The 20317-nt window shown below is 52.9% G+C and overlaps 1 protein-coding gene and 1 long non-coding RNA gene across 17 annotated transcripts in view; one reads left to right on the top strand and one right to left on the bottom strand.

Annotated features, from left to right (window-relative positions):
- PCBP3 (poly(rC) binding protein 3) overlaps positions 1-8851 on the bottom strand; it is a 274553-nt gene extending 265702 nt beyond the window's left edge. For 12 of the 13 annotated variants that reach the window (XM_042954554.1, XM_042954562.1, XM_042954561.1 and 9 more), the window contains exon 1: positions 8770-8851. The gene's annotated coding sequence lies outside the window, so the exon portion shown is untranslated. The remainder of the gene's footprint in view (positions 1-8769) is intronic. The other variant, XM_042954551.1, reaches the window with a different exon arrangement.
- A 4080-nt stretch (positions 8852-12931) lies between these two features.
- LOC122198423 lies at positions 12932-19550 on the top strand. Of its 4 annotated transcripts, none has more exons than XR_006192976.1 (6): positions 12932-13627; positions 14902-16087; positions 16175-16484; positions 17310-17935; positions 18093-18170; positions 18310-19550. It is a non-coding gene; the product is annotated as an uncharacterized LOC122198423 (long non-coding RNA). The 4 variants fall into 4 exon arrangements; XR_006192977.1 differs by lacking the exon at positions 12932-13627 and having other exon boundaries at positions 14726-15161; positions 15571-16087; XR_006192974.1 differs by lacking the exon at positions 12932-13627 and having other exon boundaries at positions 14726-16087.
- Positions 19551-20317: the final 767 nt, after the last annotated feature.

Consider the following 20317-nt stretch of genomic DNA (forward strand, 5'->3'; position numbering starts at 1 on the left):
CCATCTTTGGGGGTTAGAGCTTCAACAGGAATTTGAGAGGGGCACAATTCCATGTACAGTACAGAGTAAACAATACGCAAAATACCCCAAATCGAATTCTGTATGATGCAGCTAAAGCATTACTTATCAGGAAATGTACCACCTTAAGTACACATATTAGAATAAAGCTGCAAATTAATAAATCAAGTATTCACCTCAAAGTAGAGAGAAAACAGCTACAGAAAAGGAAAATCATGGACCAATTTCACTCAGAGACATGGATGCAAAAATCCCATGCAAAACATTAGTCACTGAAATCTAATCAATAGAAGAATAAGCTAGTATGGGGCGCCTGTGGTTCAGTCAGTTAAGCATCCAGCTCTTGATCTGGGACTCTCTTCCTCTCTCTCTGCCCCTCCCTCACTTGCTCTCTCTCTCTCTCTCAAAATAAATAAACATTGTGAGCAAGTTATGTTTATACAGTAGTCATCTGTAGGTGACAGAATTAGTTTTATTTTGCTTTTGATACTAACATTTACTTTAGAAATTTTCTAAATAAACACTCACTTAATGAATCAGGAAAAATGTATTTGTAAAATATTTTCAAATTAATAATTTTCTGCTGATCTCCCATAGTTATGAAGTCAACTAGCTCATGAATGGCAAGAAGAAAAGAGCAAAAGCTAGATCAGAAAAGCCACTTCTGAGCAATCGCAAGGCTACAAGACCTTATGTGTCTCAGTGTCGTTATTTGGTTAGAACAAAGAAAGGGTGGATAGGAGTAGAAATGGATTTACAAAGATAGGGATGTGATAATAGCAATTCGTAGGCTTTTTGCCCAGGCATTAAGGGAGCGATCTCATACACAAATGTGTCTATAAATAGAATCCATACTGCACTTTAATGAATAATTTAAAAGCACTTTGCAAACAGGGTTAAGAAAACAGGAACCTAAATGCTCAAAAATCAATAGTTCTGTCCTATCCCAACCTGGTGAGTTACAGAAACAGAGGTTTGAGCTTTATGGTATTTTATAGAAACACTGGAAGCTGGATAGTTAAGTATCAAAAGATTTAAAAACATCTATAAGCTCTGACCTAATAACTCTGCCTTTAGAAGCTTATCTTTCATAAATTATCAGCGATACAATGATTTTTGTATAGGTTACTGATTATCGATCAAAGCATTATTTACCATGGTAAAAGTTTAAAGCAGCATAAATGTTCAGATATAGGGAAGTGGCTCAATCAATTGGGACACCCACTGGAATAGTATGCAGCCATTTAAAATCATATCTCAGAAGAATATGATTATGACACAAGGAAACTCTCACTATGTGGTACAAAGAAAGAAAGCTGTCCATAAAACATTATGGAATGAATCTGAACTTAGGATATGTATATCATACCACATATAAAAGTAGAAAAACACATTGGCTGTTCTACTTTTTTTTTTAATGTTTATTTTTTTATTTTGAGAGAGCACACCCGTGAACGTCCACGCACACACCCACACGTGAGCAGAAGGGGGCAGAGAGAGGGGGAGAGAGAGAACCCCAAGCAGGCTCCACGCTGTCAGCACAGAGCCAGAGAAGCAGGGTTCTCTCACAAACTGTGAGCCGAAATCAAAAGTCAGACTCTTAACTGACTGGGCCACACAGGCGTCCCGTGCACTGCCTATTCCCGTGTGGTAAGATTATGAATGTTTGTGTTGTCCTTTATACTTTCTGCTTGCTTCAATTTTTCTACACAAAACGTGTATCACTTTTAAAAATAGGAAAAAGTTTTTTAAAAAAATAAAGAATGGATTATCTCAATTAGATTCAAATTATCCTTCATCAACCCAAATTCACTTCTAGTAAGGGTAGATGGGAGGTCAGTAAAAATCTGATTCATTAGGTGCATAACAAACTCACAAACTTAGCAACTTAAGACCATTTACATTTGTTATCTCACAGTTTCTGGGAGTCAGGAGTCTGAGTCGGCTTAACTAGGTCCCCTGCTTAGGGTCTCACAAGGCTGTAATCATGGTATTGGCCAGGCCACGTTCTCATTAAAAGGCTCAAACGAGGAAGAATTCACTTCCAAGCTCACTCGGGTTCGTGGTAAAGGTTGTTTCCTTGCTGTAGGACTTAGGGCCCCTGCTTCTTAATGGCTATCCCTGAAGGCCACCCTCAGCTTCCAGAGGCCACATAAAGTTCTTGCCATGTGGGCTGCTCCAACATAGCCACTTATTCAAGCCAGCAAAGAGAGTCTCTACATGAGTTTCTAGCAAACTGAATTTTATATAATGCAACAATATCACAGAAGTGACATCCCATTACTTTTGCCATACTCTATTGATTAGAAGCAAATCCTACTTCAATGGGAAAAGATTATACAAAGGCATGAATCATGTGGATCATGGGAGGGCCACCTTCATACAACTGTCCACTATATCTGGCCTCCCAGGGCAGAGCCCAGGCAAAGGAAGGAAACATGTGCTTGGATATGAAAACTCTTCTGATCAAATGACTACCCACAGACAAATCTGAACCCTGCTTTCTCTACACAGAACGGTACTGTAAAAAGTGAAGGGAGAATTCACCACAAGTCAGAGTTAACACAGAATTTAAGCAGGGAGGTGGGAACTGTTCCAGCCTTGAAGGATAGTTAAGAATTACATTAGTGGAGGGGCGCCTGGGTGGCTCAGTCGGTTAAGCATCTGACTTCAGCTCAGGTCATGATCTCACAGTTCGTGAGTTCAAGCCCCATAGGCGGCTCTGTGCTGACAGCTCAGGGCCTGGAGCCTGCTTCAGATTCTATGTCTCCCTCTCTGCACCTCCCCGACTCACACTCTGTGTGTCTCTCTCTCAAACAAACAAAAAAAACCAGAATTACATTAGTGGAAAGGGAGACTTTTCCTCTGTGATAAGGAGAAATAGGCAAGAATTCCCGAGATGGATTTTGGAGAGTAAACAGGATGGTTTGTTCACAGCAAATAAAAACCAACGTGTCTAGCTTCACATTCTAATCAGTCCCCTGATGACCAACACACTTGTAGACCTTGCACACTTGCAAACCTTCAAACAAGACCTAGAGAGGAAGACAGTTTTGAGTTTTGACTAGCTGTGCAGTAGTGACATCAATTAACCTCCATAGTTTGGTAAATATTACTCATATTTACCAGTGTCCAGTTGTCCTGGACTTCTGAGACAGGGAAAACTCTACCTTCTGCTCCATTTGAAACTAAGTATGACCAGAACGACTCCTCCTGGCCAACAAAACATGAGAAGAATGGATCCGCAACCCTTCTAAAGCCATAACTGCTGGCGCCAAGTCTCCATGTTCTAAAAGGGTCCAGGATCCAGAATATTTGAGAATCCATTTTGCCAAATTTCCAAGGAACAAAAATCCCTCCCTTTCAGAAACTATTACAGAGATGATAAAGCATCACCTTGATACCAAATCTGAATAAAAGCAATACAAGAAAAGATTATTATTTGTCAATACTTCTCATGAAAATACATGCCAAAATCCTAAATTGAATCCAATGATAATTTTTAATGTAGTATGTCATGACAAAGTACAATTTATCCCAAGAAATCAAGGATGGTCTAAAATTAAAAGATTAAAATATTTCATCTTAGTCACAATTTAAAGAGGAAAAAAATAAAACCATCAAGAAAAACATTTATTAACATTCAAAATCTATTAATGATTTTTAAAATCTTTTATCAGACTATTAGCAGAGGAGACCATCCTTAACCTAATAAAAGGAATCTACCAAAAAACAATAACAAACTTCGTATTTAAGGCTCTAAAAGTAATGCTTTTAAGATGTAAAACAGTATTAGCATAGCCTTATCAAAATTTCTATACAGCTTTGCCTAGTGTCCAAACGATGGAAGTAAGACAAAAAACAAATAAAAGATTTAACGGCTAGGAAGGAAGAAACGAAATTATCATTATTTACATGGAGAAATCAGAAACAGATCCATATAGTTGTAAAATTTTGTATGTTTCAAAGGAAGCACCGCAGATCTCTGGGGTAAGGATGGTATAAATAGTATAATAAACAGTACAGTACAACTGGTTATACATCGGGAAAAGTTCTAAAACTATATGTCTACCTTACACCTCACACAAAAATAAGTTCAGAGTAGAATACAAAAAGCAAATGTTCAAGCCTTTTTTTTTTTTAAAGATGAGGATATCTTATGACTTGGGGTAACAAAGAATTTCTTAAATAAGACTTAATAACCACAAACCATAAGGAAAAGATTGATAAATTTGACATAAAAATTAAACATCTTTTCATCAAAACAGCATTTTTAAAAGGATTAAAAAAAAAAAAAAAAAGCAGGGCACAAATAGAAACCAGAATATCTAAAGGACTTCTAAAAAGCTTTAAAAAGGACAACCCAGGTAACAAATGGACAAATATATTAATACAATTTACAGAAGAAACCCAAGTGGCTAATAAATGGATATAAAAATCTTCAAACTTACCAATAATCAAGAAAATGCAAAGTAAAACAGTGAGTTCATACCTAGTTGACAAAAATTAAGACATCTGAAGATACAAAGGATTAGAGAGGATGTGAAGAAACAAACCTTTGTTTGGAAAACACTTGGATGACTGCTCTGAGGCTGGAATTGGGCCCATCCTACATGACCCCACAATCCCACTTATAAATGTAGACCTGGTCCACTCTCTCCTGAGTGCCCAGCACAAAGGAAATGGGCCAGTGGGAGATGGCAATAAGCAAGAGTGGAGACTGGACAGACGACTAGGAGAATGACTTCAGATGAGACTTAGGCCAGGTAGGAGTATCATATGCCAATCTTGCCGGGAGATGAAACGAGGGATCAGAACCACGCTTACCTGGGGCAACCTCCTCCCAACAGCAGCTGAACTGTTTTGTGTTCTACAGCCTATCTGACCATGTTATTTCCTCTTTAAACTTCACCAGCTAAAACTTTCTAGAGCAGTCCCAACTTGTATCAGTTTCCCAAGGCCACTCTAACAAATGTCCACAAATGTAGTGGCTTAACACAACAGAAATTAAGTACCTTACAGTTCTGGGGGTCAGAAGTGAGACACAAGGTCTCACTGGGCTAGAACCGAAGTGTCGGCAGGGCTGTGTTCCTTTCAAGAGGCTCTGGGGGAGAATCCATTTTCTCACCTTTTCTCACTTCTAGAGCCTGCCCACAGGCCTTAGCTTATAACCCCTTCTATCTTCAAAGGCAGTAATGATGGGTAGTCTTCCTCAGTTCACAGCACTCTGACACTAGCTCTTCTTCCATATTTAAGGACCCTTGGGGTTACTCTGTCCCCCTCCCCCGCCAGGGTAATCCAGAATAATCTCCTTATTTTAAAATGAGCTGATTAGCAACCTCCATTCCATCTGCTACCTTAAATTCTCTTTGCCACATAACATAGCATATTCATAGGTTCTGGGGATTAGGATGTGGGAGGCCATTATTCTGCCTCCCACACAACCTCCCCTCAGCTCGCCCCCACACCTCTGAGTCCCAACACTTCCACAATGCCTTTCACACCTTCAACCACCACACATCCTATTCTCCAGTTACACCAACCTTCTTGTCCTTTTGTAATGAATTCATACCCATCGGTGCCCAAACAATTACAACTCACCCTCCAGGTCTCGGACCAAGGCTACCTCCCCTCTGAAGCCTTCCCTGATTCTCAGCCTAAATTAATTACCCCTCTTCAACACACCAACCCAACTTTTTATGTATCCCAATTGCAGTACTGTGGCCCCCTGTAACCATCAGTTTGCATGTCCTGTCCTCAATCCAAAGTGGAGTCCTTCAATGATAAATACTCGGTATCATTCCCCTGTGGATTTCCAGATCACAGCAGGGGCCTTGGCAAAGAGTGGGCACTCAGACACTATTTCTGAAGCTTGGAGGAGGCAGAAAGAAGCCCTGGGTTTCCCTCAACAAAACAGGCGACTCTTTCACGGGGTGACCTGAGTTAAGTATTCAGTTGATGGGGCCAAAGAACTAGTTCAGATACTCTTAACAAAACACCTCAACAGCTGTGCATAGTTTGATGCACAATTTACTATCATATGGAAGAATCTCTGTACCCGTTATTTTTTATTGCCAACCTATGGGGCAATTCTAAAGGAACAGAAAATTAACCTCAAGAGAATAAAGAATTTACCTAAATTTATCTAAAATGGTTTACAAAGATGTCCTCAAAATTACAGAAGAGAGAGGAGATGCTGCTCCAACACGGCAAGAATGCCTGGTTCCTGCCCAACAGGCTCACCACGTACACAGAGGGCCTGAGCCCCACTCTGGGAAGGCTGGAAAGTACCACATGAGTGTGAGGGATGCTACAATTGACCTTGTTTAGAGAAAAACAAACTGCCTCTCGTACAAATATGTGTACATATTACAGTAAAGGTACATTTTTTAAGAGGGTGGCTGTTAAGGAAACAGGCTCTCACTTAGTTTCAATGGTTTATTACCTGATGTCCATACTCCAGCAAGAAAATTCCCACCTGGTGAGAAGGAGACTAAGTAAGGGAAAGGTAATGTTGAGTCAGCACAATTATCCATTTTAAAAAAAGAGACAAAAACATGGTTTGAGTTTCTAAAAGATATGCTTGCATTCAGGCTCAACAGAACTCCCCTGTTCAACTTTTCCTCAATTGTGTAAATTTCGAAAATGCTTTTTAAACATACTGCAAAAAACCCTCTCACGCTGGAAATTTAAGACGAAGACAGAAACAGAGGACACGTGTTCAGCACCATGGACAGTGGGCGCACCAACGGGCCGTAGGGGACCTGCCACTAGGGCTGAGAGCTCAGAGATACCAGGGCTGCCCAAAACCTAGGGCATTCATTCACCAGTGTTTAAGTGGAGAGTGATTCCAATACATTAGCTGGCATTTTTCTTTGTTTTGGCCCAAAGGACCAACCTTTACCAAAAGGATGTACAATTCCCATCTACCAAGATTTGCTTCAGTGATGACTTTACAATAAAGCCCTGAGGTTTCTGTGAAAATAGGAATGACTTTGCCACTGACACAGAGCAACCAATCCAGGAACTGGCTACAGGTCCAGGAATGAAGTTGCTCAAACTGAAACACAACGTGCAGTTTTGAACGGCCAAACTGTTTCAGGGACCTCACCGGGTTTCGCAAATATAAACACAGCATGCTCTCAGCCTCACTCCAACGACAGGAAAAAAGACCGCTTCCTTTTAAACACCTAGAAAAATGAACCCAGGTGCTGAAATTGTCTCATAACTACCAAAAAAAGTAGAACCATAAATCTGGATATTTTCTCTTTTTTTTAATGTTTATTTATTCTTGCGAAAGAGAGAACACAAGCGGGGAGGGGGCAGAGAGAGGGGGAGACACAGAATCCAGACACCGGGAGGCCGAGCTGCTCTCGCGCGTGAAGGCGCTGGGAATCAGCTCCGCTCGCGGGGACGCACCTCCACCACTTCCTCTGACTCCAACGTGCAAGCCGGGCTCCAGACACAGACAAGGGGCAACCCTCCGCCCCTGAAAGCGAGTTACAATTTGGAAGGGCGCGCGACGGCCGAGCCACAGGGGGAGCTGGAACGGCAGGGCCTGGACCCCGTCTAGCCCCCGAGGTCTGCTCAGGGCCCCGCTGCCCTGACGTGCCTTCTGCGGGTCACGCGCCGCGACTCCCGTCGACGAGAGCGCCGCCCGCCCGCGCGCAGAGCCCAAGGCGCCCGCAAGTGCACGTCGCCCGGCGGGAAGGGCGGCAGGAGAGGTAACCCAGCCTGCGCTACTCTGACCCGACTTCTGGTTGACTTTCCGATCTGCTAAGCGAGCGACACGCTTCTCAACAGGAAGGAAAAGCGGAAAAACAAACACTTGAGTAAACGACGCTTCCAGGCGCCGCACGGTGCGGACTATACACCCGTTCTGACGCACCCCAAGTAAGAGGAGAAAACAGTGACCCCACAGAGCCTGCCCGCGCCCTGCGCCTCCCCGACTCGGGGGCGCCGAGGCGCGCCGGGGGCCGCCACGGGCAGCCCGGGTCCCGCTCCCGGGAGCGGGGCGCCGCCTACGCCCGCCGGCGCGCGCTCCCACCGCGGCTCCCGCAAGCCGCCCGCGTCCCGCCCGCCGCGAGCGCCCCGAGGTCTCCGCCCCGGTCCGCCCCGGTCCCGAGCCACCAAACTCCGGCACGAAATCGCGGCAGGTGCGCGCCCGCAAGCGGGGCCGTTAACTCTGATCTTGAAGGCGCAGCTCCAGTAACTTCGGGATTCGGGGCAGCGGGGCGGGGGTCCGCGCCTCCCGGAAGCCGCTGCAGACCTCCCTCCGTCCAGCCGCCGTCCCGCCCCGCTACCCCGGGAGCTCCCGGCGCCGGGCCGGGGGCGCAGAGACCCCGCGGCGGGGTGGGGGGGGGGGGAAGGGCGGCCGGGCGCGGGCTGAGGCGCGGACCCCCGCCCCCGACTCCGCCCCGCGCCGCCCGCCCCGCCCCGCGTCGCCCCCCGCAGCCCGCCAACTTGGTGGGGCCCGGGAGGGTCTCAGGCCCCTCGGCCTCCCCGAGACGTACGCCCCCAGCCCCGGGCCCCGCGGGCAAAGTTAGCGGCCGCGGGAGGTCGCCTCCCCCTCCCCGGCCGAGGCCGGGACCCTCGCTCGGCCCCCGGCTGCGACCTCCCCCCACCCCGTCCCGGCTCCCGCTCTCCCGCCCCTGTCCTCGACCCCCGACCGCGATCCCCGGCCCTGACCCCGGCCCGACCCCTGGACCCTGGCCAGGACCCCCGGCCCCAGCTCCGCCCGCGACCGCTCACCTGTCCGCGGAGGAGGGCGTGCCCGCCGGCTGGCCGGCCGGAGCCCGGGGTGGGGCCGAGGGTTGGTGACGACCGGGCGATCCGGGCGGCGGCGGAGCCTGAGACGACCGAGTCTGAGGCGACTGAGGCGGCGGTAGCCGCTCCTTGCGCTCCAGCCGAGGCGCTGCGCGCGGCGCGGGCCCGCCCCTTCTGCGCTGCCGACCAATCCCGCGCCGCCCGCCGCCGCTGGCCCCGCCCCGTCCAAGTGCTGGGCCTCGCGAAAGCGGGCGCGGCGGGCCAATCGAAAGGAGGAACGGTAAGGGATGAAGCCTATCGGAGCCCGGGAAAGCTCTCTGGAAAGAAACCAATTAGCGTCGCGGGGCGAGGGGGAGGTGGTGAGGCGGAACCTATGGAGATGGGGGCGTGACGGAAATTGGGGCGGGGTCTTGGGCACGCGAGTCACTGGCGGTGGGCGGGGCCATGAACCTGTCATGGAGCAAGGGCGGAGCCAGACTTGAGGCGGGTCCCAAGGAGGGGCGGGACCACAAATAAAGGGGGAGGGGTCCCAGGAGAAAGGGTAATTGGCTGGGGGCGGGGGCAGAGACGCGACCACAAGTGGGCGGTCCCAGAACTGGGGCGAGACCACAAAAGGGGCAGAACAAGAGGCAGGCTACTCGCCGAGGTGGGGGGCGTAGGGAGGCCTCCGGCGTTGACAGAGGCGGGGCAGGGCCACAATGGGGAGGAGAGGAGACGGGTCACTGGCTCGGGGCGTGGCCTGGGGCGGTTCCTGGGCGTGGCAGAGGCAAGCCCTGGGCCGGGCCGGAGCCGTTGATGGGTGGGTGGGGAAAGGCAGGTCCCTGGCGTGTCGAGGGCGTGGCGTAGGCTGGGACATTGAAAAAGGGAGGCGGGCCACAAGTGGGCGGGGAAGGGCTAGCCCCTAGAGGGAAAGAGGTCAGGGGGTTGGCTTGGACGCGTCCCAGGGCTATGGGTAGGGCTGGGGGTTGGAGGGAGGGTGGGTAACTAGCCGTGGGCGTGGCTTGTGGCGGGAGGGGGGAGGGGGTAGGCCACAGGTGGAGCGGGGACGGGTCACTAGCCTGGGGGTGGCCTGGTTGGTCTTGGGCGTAGGATGGGCCGAGTGGACCTGGCTGGACTTGGACCCTCCCTGGGCTGGCGCCCTTCCCCCTCCTCTCCCCGCGGGGCTTGGAAGGGCTTGGCCTGCCGGGAGCGCAAAGCCGACAGTCTCCTGTCCTGTCTCAGGACCTCGCCCCTCTCGAGTCCCGGCCCTGGGCAAGCCTTGGGCAAGCCTGCCCAGCACCTGTCTCGGCTCCTCACCAGGTGCGCCTTCTTTCCTGCCCACTGAGGAATCCATGTGCCAGTGTGCGGGTCAGAATACCCAGGTGACCAAGACTGTCTGAAGAGCTACTAGGCTGTCCTCAGAAGACACAATGTCTCACGTGTTTTTGTTTTATTACCCTTTCTCCAGACTTCCTGGGCTTCATTCGTTGTGCTTTGTTCGTATTAGGGTCATTTTCGTGAAGCTGACCCTTCTGTCTCATCTGTGCATTTGGGGCCTATCCTTAGCAAGATTATTTCTTCCAGTGCAGCATCACACAGCACAAGCGGTCACAGGCACCGCAGTGACCTCCGATGGCCCAGGAGTGACCCCAGGTAGGCCTACAGGGGTCCTGGGACTTCCTACCCCGCACCCTTCCCCACACGAAAGAAATTCAGCCTTGCTTGGACTTCTTAGGCCCCTGAGGACCCAGAGGGGTCCACCGGCTGTCAGGACAGGGGTTGTGAGACGGACCTGGGGATAAAGCTGTGACACTTGGTGGCCCTATTGTACCCTTTGCCCCTAGAGTGGGGCGGGAGACATTTCCCAGGCTTCCCCCCTGTGAACCCTACTCCTTTGTGGGCCACTGGAAGCCCACCCACACAAAGGTCACAGTTATGACCACTTCTTTTTGTGGGCACATTGGAAATGACCCGGAGCCTCACCACAGTGCACGAAGGGCCCCTTGGGCATTCAGAGACTGGCCAGGTTGGGTGACAGCAGTCAGTGCAGGCATGGGGGGGGGGGGTCAGGAAGAGCTGGGTCTCATTTGTCTTCTTATGTCCCTTGTGTGTTCAAAGGCAACCTCTGAAAAAGAAAGGGCGCCAGGCTACCGGGTGAGAAGGGACTGTGGGTGGGGTTCACACAGAAGGGCGGCAGCACTGGGGGAAGCAGAAATACAAACAACACCTGGGTTGTGAGTCCTTCCAAAGAAGGGGGTCACAGAGGCAGGGGACGTGGGCGCCCACGCAGCAGTGTAGCAGCGACTGTCACTTGGAGTGGAGAGACGTGCTTGACCGTGTGCTCTGGGGGTAGGAAGGAGGATGTGGAGGCGGGGGAGGGGGGGCCTGGCTGGGTGGTCCCGCAGCCGGAACGATGGAGGGAGGTGCTGGGAAGTGAACGAGAAGGAGCAGCGGCAGAGCACCCTGCAGGACGTGGACGTGTCGTGTCCTGACTGCGTGGCTCTGACTGTCACCCTCCCCTTGACTCTGTGGGCAGAGGGGACAGAAGGACCCTGGGGTCCCCGCTCCCGAGGCCAGGGTGTGGGGTGCAGGCGCAGCACAACACCTTCAGTCCACCCCCAGATTACAGGCTGCCAGCCTCCCACTTCCCCGTCCCCGCCAGGGGCCCTCGTCCCCTCAGCTGCCTTCATTGCCTCCTGGAAGACACAGTTAGTCATTAGGAAATTAATGATAGTGTTTTCGGGACAGCATGTTGGACCCTAACAACTTTCAATTATTTCCAGTTCCTGCCAGCCCTGGGAGGAAAAAAGCAGCTCGTCTCATGCCCCCGCCCTTGACACACGAGACAATCCACGTCTGCTGGCATATTATCATACGTTAGCAGATCTCTGAGAGCCAAACTGCAGACCACAGCAGCTGGGCCGGGGCCTGGAGCGGGCCTGGGATCCTCCCCCTGGATGGGGCCAGCCTGCCTCGAATTCCCCACACACTGTGTTCCAGGCACTTCCCCCTTCATTAGCACTGTGTGTGCCATTCACCACCCTCTCCATCGCTGTCACCGCGGTCCTTCCCGTGAGAAGTGCACCCAGGGGCCTGCATTTATAAATAAGTCCATGGTGTTTGTTGGAGGATGAAGGGAACAGAGAGAGCAGCCTTGGAATTATCATCCGCTTGGAATGATGTCAGATCAAGCCCTGGGAAGCCTTATACTGCCCAGCCTTCCTGACTGTCTCACACACACACACACACACACACATACACACACACACACACACACACACACACACACACACACACACCACAGAGAGTAGGGGCTGGTGGCCATGTTATCTCCGGCTGGAGCGTGGGGTCAGGGCAAGGAGGCTTCCTGTCTCCACAGTAGATGGCTAAAAGGGCCAGGGAACTGGTTGCATGCAGAAAGCAGTCCCAGTGGCCAGCTATGTCGTCCAAGTCCTCCGGGGAGTACAGGTTTCCCAGGCGTGAGCGGCACCCAACACCCCCAGCTACAGAGGCCCCCCTCCCCTGCTACGGAGAGAGGTCTGGAGCGGTCAACCTGAGCCCGATTTGGAGTGTGGGGCATCTGCTGGCCTCAGTAGGACTCTGCCTCCACGCGGGGCCTGCTTTCCACAGGGAGAACTCACATTGTCACCTCAGCCACCCCTTACGCTCAGCCCAGAACACAAGGGCACAGATCACGTGGTGGCGAGTCGGCCACCTAGGGAACAAGGGTTGCTGTAACACCCCCTTCACAAACCGCTGAGGCAGCGCGACCACACCCTTGGGGGCTAGAGCCAGCCAGCCTGCCCTCCTTCCCCACAGCCTCTTTGTCACAAAGCACGGCCTGGGGGCAGCACGGCTGGGTCTGCTGAGCTCAGAGGAGATTGTGTGATGGCCAGAGCGATGGAGTGAAGATCAAAGCAAGTAAACCAGTCCCCGCACCCGCTGCCCTGGTCAGGGAAATACACCCAACGCAGCAGCCGAGGGTTCCTCCCGTGTGGTGCTGGAATCCAAAGCCGTGCACCTGATCTTGCTTGCTTGCTTGCTTGCTTGCCGAAGCATCTGACTGCATTTCATCAGGCAAGGTGATCGGGGGGGGGGGGGGGGTGTTCCCCTTGCGCCCCCCTTGCTGAAGGAGCGACTCCTAACCCGTCACTGGCCAAGTCCCTGGCCCGTGACTGGGGCAGGGGTGGGGGGAGGTGAGGTGGCACCTGTGCAGAGGGGAAGCTCTAGCCAAGCATGCTCGTGAGGAGCCCCCGCCTGGATGACGGCGAAGGCTGGAGATGTGCTCCACAAGGAGAGGTGAGCATGCACGGAGCGTCCAAGTCGAGCATACGGGACGACGAGACAGAGGACACACACATCAACAGTGCTGCAACCCGGCACTCTCTTCTTTGGGGCTGGCAAACTGACCTGCACTTTACAGCTGCCCTGGGTCCTGAGCTTCCGGAACCGCGTGCTGCCCCGTTTCTGTGTTCCCGTGTTCCCGGATCACCTTATAACCAGGCATATCGACAACAGCCAGCAGGCTGCTCTGTGGGGATGAGGGGCTGGGGGACAGCAAAAGCTGTCCTTATGGGAGGCACAGAGGGCATCCCCGTGCTGGGGAGGTGGGCTCGAACCACGCACGGAAGCATCTGGCTCCCACCCTAAAGGTAAACATGCTGGCGGTTAGCACGAGTTCCGCTGGCACCTGCCGGGACACTAGCTTCCCGGGTGGGGCTCCCTGCTTTTAGCCTCTGACAAGCAGGCTGTATTCCACGGTCTGGCTGTGGATGGGGGCCTGGGGTTCATCCAGTGCTGCTGTCATCCCCAAGGGACTCCGGTCAGTGGCCTACGTCCTCTTGGCCTTCACATGAAAAAGCAGGTGAGTCACAGCTGCCCTTGACTGTGTCTCCCAGTTCAGACAGCAGGCTCTGGAGCCAACACACCACTGCCAGCAGGGAGAGAGAGCCAGAGCCGGGGACAGAGCCAGAGAGGGGGACAGAGCCAGAGGGGGACAGAGCCAGAGAGGGGGGCAGAGCCAGAGTCAGAAAGGGGAACAGAGACAGAGAGGGGGACAGAGCCAAAGAGGGGGGACAGCCAGAGAGGGGGACACAGCCAGAGCCAGAGAGGGGGACACAGCTAGAGAGGGGGACAGAGTCAGAGGGGAGGGACAGAGCCAGAGAGGGGGACAGAGTCAGAGAGGGGGACAGAGTCAGAGAGGGGGGACAGAGCCAGAGAGGGGGGACAGAACCAGAGAGGGGGGACAGAGCCAGAGAGGGGGACAGAGCCAAAGAAGGGGGACAGAGCCAGAGAGGGGGCAGAGCCAAAGAAGGGGGACAGAGCCAGAGAGGGGGACAGAGCCAGAGAGGGGGACAGAGTCAGAGAGGGGAGACAGAGCCAGAGAGGGGGGACAGAACCAGAGAGGGGGACAGAGTCAGAGAGGGGGGACAGAGCCAGAGAGGGGGACAGAGCCAGAGTCAGAAAGGGGGACAGAGACAGAGAGGGGGACAGAGCCAGAGAGGGGGGACAGAGCCAGAGAGGGGACAGAGCCAGAGCCAGAGAGGGGGACACAGCCAGAGAGATGGACAGAGCCAGAGAGAGGGACAGAGTCAGAGAGGAGGGACAGAGCCAGAGAGGGGGACAGAGTCAGAGAGCGGGGACAGAGCCAGAGAGGGGGGACAGAGCCAGAGAGGGGGGACAGAACCAGAGAGGGGGACAGAGTCAGAGAGGGGGACAGAGCCAGAGAGGGGGACAGAGGCAGAGAGGAGGACAGAGGGGGAACAGAGCCAGAGAGGGGGGCAGAGACAGAGAGGGGGATGGAGACAGAGGCAGAGGGAGAGACAGGGGGCAAAACCAAAAAAAAAAAAAAGAGAGAGAGACAGAGACAGAGACAGAGACAGAGAGAAGGGGGGGAGGGAAAAGACAAGGAGAGAGAGAGAGACAGAAAGAAAGAGAGACAGAGAGAGATGGGAGGGGAGACTGCAGACAGGGGGAAGGAAACAGAGAAGGAGAGACAGAGGGAGAGAGAAACAGAAGACAGAGACAGATAGACAGGTGGGGGCTGCTCCCCGTGGGAGCTCCTGGACGGGTCTCTGGGACACTGCGAGCAGAGCACTGCACAGGGTCTCGTGTGGCCTTCTCCCTTCTCTCTAAAAGGACACGTGGCAGGCACACCTCCCAAGAGTGAGCCGGTGGCCTCCCTTCTCCTTTAGGAAAGCTCCTCACAGGGAAAGTGGCCGTGGAAACCCCACCCCTCTGCCACGTGCCTGCACGGAAGGCTCTAGAGTGAGAGCTGCTGTCTTTGTTCCAACCCCCCCCCCCCACCTCCCCACCCTGCACACTGCGTGCTCAGGGCCAGCAGGAAGAGGCCGGAAGGGCAAAGTGGACCTTCCAGACCCGGAGGGAGGAGCCACCGGGTAGGTGGTTGGATGCAAGGGGTACTATAGACGCCTGTCTTTGCCAAACGGATCTAATGTCCTACCGGGGACTCACCCGTCGGCTGTTTTTCAGTTAGGGTCACGTGAAAGTTCTCTGTTGACATAAATCATATCTAGTTAAGGTGAGAAAGGGTGGGCACAGCCCAGCCCTTCCAGGACTTTATTTCTGTAGGACCCACATCATCTTAGGCAACATACACAAGTGTGCACACACACACACACACACACATACACAAACACACACCCTGAAGATAGTGACCAGAACTAAAAACGTATGCCTGCTGTCCCAGCCCCTAGCCGTGTGGGGAGAGGATCAGGGTGGGTTCTGCCTTACCAGGAGGACACTGTTTGGAACAAGAGTTTCCCCCCCCCACTCACAAACTGCCAGTCTCCACTGGTGTCCTCCCTGTGTGGGACACAGTGAGAGACCTCAGGAGAGTGGGACGCTCATCCTCGCCACGTGACACGGACCAGTGCTGACTCTTCAGCTCAAGATCCCTGATGCAGGCGGTGAGCTGGAGGGTACAAACCGGCAGGATGGAACCTCCCAGAGTGGGGCAGCCCGGGAAGGAAGGGCACCTCTCCGGCTGGCTGGGACTGTCCTGGCTGCCTGAGAAAGAGCGTGGAGAGAGGGGAGGCTGAGGCTGATGGGGAAAGAGCTGCCCTAAAGACGGGACCGAAGGAAGACAAGGCAGCTGCCCCTCTGTGAGGAGAGATCAGGCACAGACGGGCCAAGGCCACACTGAAGAGCCACAAAGGCAACCCAGAACGGTTTGTGAGGCAGGCCTGCCGTCTGCCCAGGCCAGCACTGCAGAGACCCCACGGCACTGGAGGGCATCCGGGCCAAACTCCCCCCCAAACTGACTAGTTGCGTGCTGACTGCCTGCCCAACCACCGGATGTGCGGTAGGTTACCCAACAGGTTACCCACAACAGCACAACCCCACTGTCGTCATTAACTGGCTCCAGTCCTCAAACCGGCCTCTGTTTTAGTGACAAAGGGCACATGACAAGGAGGAAGAGGATAGAGTAGGGCACCGGAACTGAGGAACCCCCACCTGCGGCTGCGTGGTACCCTCCCCGGGGCAGACCAACTCAGCCCCGGGCACAAGGAGTGTGAAGGTGCCTCCTTCTCTCCCCTCCTCGTGCGGGTCACAGCAGCTTGCCTTCATGGCCAAGACAGCAGTGCACATTCACAGCCCAGCCCAGGGTCAACGTCAGCCTGCTCTTGGTTGTGATATGTTCACCGGAGCCTTGATCCTCACGGTCTACAATGCTGACGACATCACACTCACTGGATCTGGTGAGTGAGAAGCGGCCGGGACCCCAGAATCCCGGGTAAGATATGCGTGTGCCACTGGGTGGGAACAGAGCCCGGTGAGGATTCAGGGCCCATGAGATTTTAGGGGTCCAGTGATTTAGGGCACAGCCTCTAAGTAAGTAAGTGCTTGCACCTTAAGCCTTCTACTGTTAAGACGGGGGCAGAAGTTTTGGTAGGCCTCCTTAGATTTTGGAGACAACAGTTGGAAATACTGCTCCCGGCTTCAGGTGGGGCCCAGAGCAGGACTCCGCAGCAAGGCTAGGCTTGGATACAAGGTGTTGAAGCCCTTGTTCCAAGTGATCAGCGGAGCCAATGTCTAGAGGTATTTATGGACGTCAGGACACGGTAGAGTTTCTGGTACATTCTGTGGGTGTCGCAGTACGGACCCTCAGTGTTCTCAGGCAACATTGAGAAACTCTCAAGAGTTTTCCCACTTGAGGGGCGCCTGGGCGACTCAATCAGTCAAGTGCGACTTCAGTTCAGGTCACGATCTCATAGTTCGTGAGTTCAAGCCCCACACGGGGCTCTCTGCTCTCAGCGCGGAGCCCACTTCAGATCCTCCTCTCTCTCTGCCCCTCCCCCCCACTCACAGGCTGTCTCTCTCACTCTCGCTCTCAAAAATAAATACACATTTTTTTGAAAAGAGGGCTTTCCCGTTTGAAAAACAGTTTCTGGTGTGCTTTGGGATATTTTATGGATAGGCTGTGTGGCCAGACCATCAATGTGAGCTTGCTATTACCAGGCCCACGGAGTCATGACTGGAAATCTGTCACGTGCCTCTTCCTTCTTATGCTTGTGCTCTCATAGAGGTTCTCTTGAGAAATAATACAAGAGGAGGACGTTCCAGCCTGAAATTCACACACGTCAGCACAATACGTTAGTGCCAGAAATGGACTCTGCCACATCGTAGCCCCTCTGGCTGGCCCTGCAGGCAGTGAAGGGAAATCCTCCTCTTAATAGAAGATCTGTGGGCACAACACGTAACCGTTCCATTTATATGAAATATTCACAGACTCCAAGTCGGCAACGCAGATGGCTTGCGTTGCTGATCAGGACATAAAAGGAGCAAGATCAGAAAAGTAGATCCAAAAACTTGGGGAGAACAGGCGTGTGGCTGGCCTGCAAAAGAGGCCTGATGCTTGAAGACCCGTGTGTCTGGTGTTAACACACACTAGAAAGCGTCTCCTGCGAAGGAGGCACTGAGCCACTAGGGGGGCAGGATGACGCATCAGTGGATCCCAGCCGGCCTCTGTCCTCCACAAGTCCAAGTCCACGGCTTATACCATTGTTCCATGAACAGAGTGTCCATGAGGAGAGGGAAGAAAGCACACACGAGTCTCAGGGCGCGGCCTTCCCCTCATCAAGCCCAATGTGGTGACTGTCACTGCTGAGTGCCGAGCCTGCCAGCAGCACAGACCAACGCCGAGTTTCTGGTACGGCACCGTGCCCTGGGGAGACCAGCCAGCCTCATGGAGGCAGGCCGATGACCTCAAACGCCCTCCACCTTGGAAGTAAAGTTATTTATCCTTACAGAAGTTTATAGATACTTTAGCATGGGTTTTTTTTTTCCTTGTCTTCCCCGTGGCTTAGAGCTCCTAATCTATTGACCTACTGCCTGCAGAAGATTAAGGATGGCCACAAATTCTTTGACGCTCCTCCTATCAAAAGGTGAAATCTGTGCTCCTTCTCCTTGAAACTGGGTGGGTTCTTTGACCAACAGACTAGGACAGAGGTGACACTGTACTGGTTTCTGGGGCCAGGCCTCAAGTGGCTTCCAATTTTTCACTCTTGGAATGCTTGCTCTCAGGGAAGCCAGCCAACACACAGATATCCAACCACCCTGGGACTGCCATGCTGTGAGGAAGCCCAAGCTGGCCTCAGGTAGGGGCTGCATGGGAAGTGAGATCCACCTGCAGCCCCAGCAGTTACAGCCATTTCAGGGAAGAAGGCTTCAGACGGGCAGCCACCATATGACTGCAACCATAAGAAGGACCAGCTGAGACCCACTACCTTACCCTGCCAACCCCAGGAAAGTAAATCATAATAAATTGTAGGTTTTAGACCACTCGGTTTCTAGGTGGTTTGTTATGCTGTATTACACAATCGAAACAGTATTCCATACAACATTTTTTTGTTCCAAGAGATCTATGTCAAAGTAAAGAAGGCATGAAGTTTGGCACATGACCATGGGATTCACTAATGTCACCCGGGACCCCATCACCCAGAAGCGGCCAACCTAGTAAGAACGACAGAAAGGCTTGTTAATGGCTGAGCTAAGGGGCCCACTCTGGGCCAGAACCTCTCAGGATTCGGTCACTGTCCCCCAGGATCCAGGGTTTGTACTGAAGCCATGGTCAGTTAGTGGCCCTGGGTCACGAGGGCCTCAAAGACAAGCTCCAGGAACCACAGAGAAGCAAGTGTGCCCCATCACCGCTGTCGTCAGTGAGCATGATCAGCGCTTCCTTCCTGCCAGTGCTGTTATAGGCTGTGCTAGGATGGGAGTCCCAATTCCCTGGCTAGAGCTGGGGAACGTTTCTGTCCGTATCTCTGCTCCGCTGGAAGCCGTGACTACCATACAGCCGCCTGAGGCTTCCCACGCCACTGGACAAGCAAGCAAAGAATGGACTTACTGTATAGGAGGGGCAATCAACCCCAAATACCCTGAAGGGCTAGGTTTGCTGATACTCACTGGGGACAGGGAGGGAAACATCTGGAACTGACAGGTTCGCTGGGACATTTTAGTCCATGCCAAGGATAAGCTACGAACAGACAATTGCAGCAATCATGACCCCTCCAGGGCAAGGCAACCAAGGGTTCCATTCCTCAGGACAAACAAATCCGACTGGCCACACTTCTAGCTGAAGGAGACCAATCCAGAAAGGGGGGTGGAGGAAGGAGAGGACGGGTATTGATTTCAGCCCTGGGACCGTTTGCAGTGGCAGGGACCAGTGCTTGGCTTGACAACCTTTTTTCTAAACTTTTAGTAGATTGCAGCTAGATAGCATCTTAAAGAATCCTACCTGCACCGCCCTCAGGAAATAAGCAAGGACGTGCCTCCTCGGGGCGGGTGTGCGGGGACACGCCATAAAGGACTCAGGTACGGTCCGTCAGATGGCCCGGCTGCACCGCAGGCCCCAGAGTCCCCTGGGGCGGCCGTTTCCAGTGCGGCATGCGAGTGTGAATGACACCACAGAGCCTTCCTCAAGTTCACCACGAGGCCTCCTACTTGCTTTCTCAGGGCTTTCTCGTTGCCTCTGAGGGATGAGATGCACCAGGGTGTGTGACCGCCCACGCACGCGCAATCGCAAGTGTGAACTGAAGTAACTGCGGAGGGAAAATCAGGCTGTGAGCGACAGGACCCGGCAGACCCATCCCACCCTCTCGCTTTCCCTGCTCAGACGCGTCCGATCTCCAGGGGCTCCACGTGGTCTCTCTGAAGACAGAGCCATCAGCCTGTGGCGCCCAGTGGCCTCCTTGGTATTGGTTTTCCTGCCTTCCGGTCTCAGTCCCCTCTTCCCTGAGATTGCCCCAGGAGAAACGTGAGCACAGAAGCCTTTGCCTCGGGCTCTACTTTCTAGGGCAACTAGACTAAGAATAGACAACAACAATCATACAATTTTAACTACGCAGCCTGGTTCACAAAAAGAAGGAGAACTTTATAGTGTCCAAAATAAATGAGAAGTCAAAGCCAGAGTGGTCATGGAGCCGGTGCTAGGTCAGCCCTCAGGGAACGAGGGACAGGGACAGGAGTGGTGACAGGTTCGTGTGAAGCTCAGGTAAGAGATATGGCCGAGGGCTTGCGTTCGCTGGAACAA

Source organism: Panthera leo, chromosome C2 (assembly GCF_018350215.1).
Source record: "Panthera leo isolate Ple1 chromosome C2, P.leo_Ple1_pat1.1, whole genome shotgun sequence".
Classification (NCBI taxonomy): Eukaryota; Metazoa; Chordata; class Mammalia; order Carnivora; family Felidae; genus Panthera; species Panthera leo.